Source organism: Heterocephalus glaber, unplaced genomic scaffold (genome assembly GCF_053883595.1).
Source record: "Heterocephalus glaber isolate CG9 unplaced genomic scaffold, H.glaber_assembly_v1.0 deba00001428, whole genome shotgun sequence".
NCBI lineage: Eukaryota > Metazoa > Chordata > Mammalia > Rodentia > Bathyergidae > Heterocephalus > Heterocephalus glaber.
The window spans coordinates 7,621,581-7,625,940 of record NW_028258293.1 but is presented as its reverse complement, the minus strand read 5'-3'; the positions used below and the strand labels follow the sequence as shown (position 1 = coordinate 7,625,940).

The following is a 4,360-nucleotide window of genomic DNA, read 5'->3' as shown; positions in this document are numbered from 1 at the left end:
ATTTTTTTTGTCGGTGTTTGAGATTAGATACAACTACACTTTTTCACAAATTTCCATTCTCTCTTTAGGTTTTAGTTGATATTATTACTATTTCAGAATCTCACATAATCATCCTAAAATGCATAAAGCCCCATATGTAGATAGCTAAGCATTTTTCTGTTACAGAAACATCCCTTGTTTTTCCTGCAGTTGAGAGAATTTACCTTTTCTATCTCTTGATCCAACATAAGGTGTCCTTGAAGTTTGTCTCCCAGGTGTTCATAGCTGATTCATTTTGGTTTACATGGTAAGATTTCTCTCCGGGTTTTGTCACATATTTTAATACTAAAGGTTAAATTACTATTTACATGTGTGAGAAGTTTTCCCCACATGGAAACATTGATTATAAAATGATGACATACCTCAAAATTTAAATGTCTTTTTTAATTGAAAAGCTAACAAAGTGTCTAGTTATATTTCTCCCCAAAACTACAAATGTGGTAGTTACTGGGTGCCTAAGCAACATGTTCAAAGCAGAGAAGATTAAAAATTTGAAAACAAGTCCTCAGGTCCAATAAAGGAAGCCCTGTTACTTACAACTTAATGTACACCAGGGATAGTGCCTGCCTCTAGGAAGCTGGAAGACATCCTAATAAACCCTCTCACAAAAGTTACTTCAGATAGCTTTTGTCCAGTTTCCCACTTGTGAATAAAGATAATATTTTCTTAATTTTGTTTCAGAAAACTCTTTGCAAGTTGTTTGACTTACAATGCCAACTCTTCAAAAAAATGGCTAAAGTTAGCTGGACAATAAACTCGGCAAAAATTACTTTAAGCAAAAAGAGTGAAAGTTCAAAATGTCACTGTCTACAGAGAACCCACAGTTTGGTTTTATTATGAATAAAGTAAAACAGAATGATTTGCTCAGATTAGAAAAACTTTAGCCACTGGTTTGTCATCTGTACTCAAACTACACTGCAATGAGGACAATATTATGCCAATACGTGGATTTCTTGCTGTGCTTGTCTATTGTTTACCTAATATTTACAATTGCGAACAGAGCAAGGCAATTAGCATTTGGAACAATCCTCAGTGTTACCGTGTCGGGCATGACACAGCACTCATGGTCACACCACCGGTTCTCCTTGCACACTTAGCATTCCTGCTCTCCAGTACAGTCATTTTTGATATATAAGGTCCTCCAAATCTGCTCAGGAGATTCCATCTGATCATACTGGCAACAGCCTTGATATATCATCAGGCCAACCTCCAATGTCCAGGGAGTTTGCTGCCAGAATAAGTTCAAAAGTGTTCCTTGTCAACTTGCAGGAATTCTTGGTTCTAAACAGGGACATCATTTGTTCACTTTACTTTGTTCTCATCCTCAGAAAGAGAAGGGTCAGCCCGGTGGTGAGCATACCACTGAATGACTCTCTTAAACACCACTGCATTAACATTTGGTAGAGAAACTGGGTCATCGCCTCCTTCTTTGGCCGTTCCCCAGCCTTCCCGCATGGTCTTTACCATCACTGATTGTTGGGCAATTTCAACACCAACTTCAAATATCTCTCCAACAGAACTCTGCAGCTTAGCTGAAGGCAAGTGGTTGGTCTCTAGAGAAAAATGAATCTGGAAAGAATATTCAGCATCGGATGATCAGAGAGGCACAGAATATATTTAGATCCAAGTAAAATTAAAATTAGTGTGGATGTTTCTCTAGATTTTAAATCTTTTGTTTGTGGACAAATAATCTTCCTTCATTGTGATTATTAATATATCAATATAAAATGTATCACTTGCAGTTCCTATAATAATACCAATTTTTATGTACAGTTCATAGAAGTATAGCATCCATAAAATTGAATATCAACAGTAATATACTTTTTATTTATTAGATATTTTAGGAGAATTGATTCAAGTAGTTTTTATGATTAGTTCTAGAAATTGAATTCTGAAATTATAACTCAGTTGTATTCAAGGTAATGGAGAACAAAATGGATATTTAAAACAATAATTTAAACAAAAATGAAACAAAATGATACAATTAACATGCAATGTATTAAATAAATAAGCAACTATTTTAGTGAATCCAGAGAAATAAGTGAAAAAATATAAAAGAAATTAGATCACAAAGATGTACTTCTTTTTAGTTTCCTAGCTATCCTCGGCTATAGTACTGTCTTTATATTTCTTGTACATGATTTTCTCTATTAGCTTACACGAATTTTATTATTTATCTATATAACCTGTAAAGTATGCTTCAATTTTTCAAGATGATAATGTTTGATCAAAAGAAATATATCAGCATTGGCCTAATTCTCATTCTGTGTGAAGTTATTAATAGAGAGAAAGAAACAATCATTTTTAGTGGAGCTGCTCTACTACGGATAAAGAAAAAACTTGTTAAAATTAGAGTAATTACTAACATTTTTTAACATCATCTTATAATCAACATAGATGAATTATTATGTAACCTTTTATTGTTGTGGAAGATAGTGCTTAATAACCTAATTTAAGCCACTTTTATAATGTTTAATAATTGAAAAAATCTGAGATCTTGGCCCACAGATAGAATAGTTTATACAAACATACTGTAACGAGTCCAACTGATAATTTGTAACACATTTTAAATTTTTTAATACAATTAAAATATATGAAGGTTCACTTTCCACACTAGACAAATTATTTGAGAAACCTAAGTTCTACTCCCTTCAATGAGGTCCTATGATTCAGCAGAAGGACGGCACACAAATTCATATACCATATACTTTTTGGCCATTTATATTAAGTTGGTGAGGAATCTGCTCGTTTCCACTGCCCATTTATTCTTTTTCTTCTTTTTTCTTTTTCTTCTTTTTTCTTTTTCTTTTTTGTGTTTCATGAGTAAATATTAGTTCTCTGTCACAGGACTGACTGGCAAAGATTTCTCTCTCATTCTGCAGGCTATGTCCTCACTCTGTTGTTTTTTTCCCTTTCTATGCAAAGACATTTTAATTTATTGTAGTCCCATTTGTTGATGATTGTGATTATTTCCTCTACTATTGGAGCCCTTTTCAGGAAATCCTTACCTCTGTTCGTGACTTCAATGGTTTCTTCCATGTTTCCAGCAATTTCAATATGTCAGGTCCTATTCCAAGGTCTTTATCCAGCTGGAATAGATTTCTGCGCAAAGGGAGAGAAGCAGATTTCCTTTCACTCCTCTACCTTCGGAGAGCCAACCTCATTCGTTAAAGAAGCTGGATTTTCTGCACCGTGCATTTTTGGCCCATTGTCAAGAATCGGATGCTTGTACTTGTGTACATCTGTTTCTGTATTCTCGCATGCATTCCATGTATGTCTAGTTTTGTGTAAATACCATCCTGCCTTTGTTGTTATTGCTTTGAAGTATAATTTGAAATCAGACCTTGCTATTTTTTGCTTGCCATTGCTTTGGCTATTTTGGATCTTTCTTATTTTTATATGAATTTTAGGATTGCTTTTTTCTAGTTCTGCAATAAATGCCATTGGAAAATTGATAGGAATTGCATTTAATCTGTAGATCCTTTTTCATTTTATTAATTTTATTGGTACATTCTAGGTATACAATATGATGACATTCATTATGGGAAATTTGTACCTTTACATGATGTATCTTGGTTCTTATTTTTTCTCCATTCCCCTGCCCTCCCGTCAACCTCTCCAACCATCCCTATTTACAAAGACTTTGTTTCCATTTTTTCCTTTTCTTCTATTAATTCCATTCCCTTCTTTCCTTTCCCCTACCCCTCCCACTTCTCCTTCCTCTTTGGACTTTTTCTTCCTATTTCACATTAGCTATTATGCCTTTTGATCCTTGTTTACACTTTCAGTTTCTCTCACCAGAGAAACTGTAGATCCCTTTTTGTAAAAAGGCCATGTTAACAATATGATTTCTGGCCTTCCATGAATAAGAGAATCCTTTCTATTGTCTTCAATGCCTTTCCTCAGTGTTCTGTAATTTTCAACTTGTAGGTTTTTCACAGTTGACTTTTTCCCTCTCCTCACCCCAACACAGCAGGCAAACTGCAGGAGCACGAGGCTGGGAGGTGGGCAGGGCTGAGTCATGAAAGACCTTCTCCACCAGGTAGAGGGGTCTGGCAGAGTCCATCATTAATGTGACTCTGAACCTTTTAATTCTGAGGCCACTCTGAGATGCCCAAAGGTTGTGCTGCATAAGCAGCTGGATACACAGCTCTGAAGTTCAGAAGAGACATCCAGTCAGAAGATGTTACATGAGGTGGTGATAACTGAAGCCACAGTCATAGAAAAGATCTCAAAAGAGGTGGCAGTTTATTTTTTGGTGCCTTGGACTCCTTTGGTAGTTAAAAGATGCCAATCTTTTAAAAAGTATAAAATATACTGT

General features: G+C 35.1%; 1 pseudogene; it reads right to left on the bottom strand.

Moving 5' to 3' along the window:
- Positions 1–1,012: 1,012 nt before the first annotated feature.
- LOC101714873 (S-phase kinase-associated protein 1 pseudogene) lies at positions 1,013–3,078 on the bottom strand (annotated as a pseudogene).
- Positions 3,079–4,360: the final 1,282 nt, after the last annotated feature.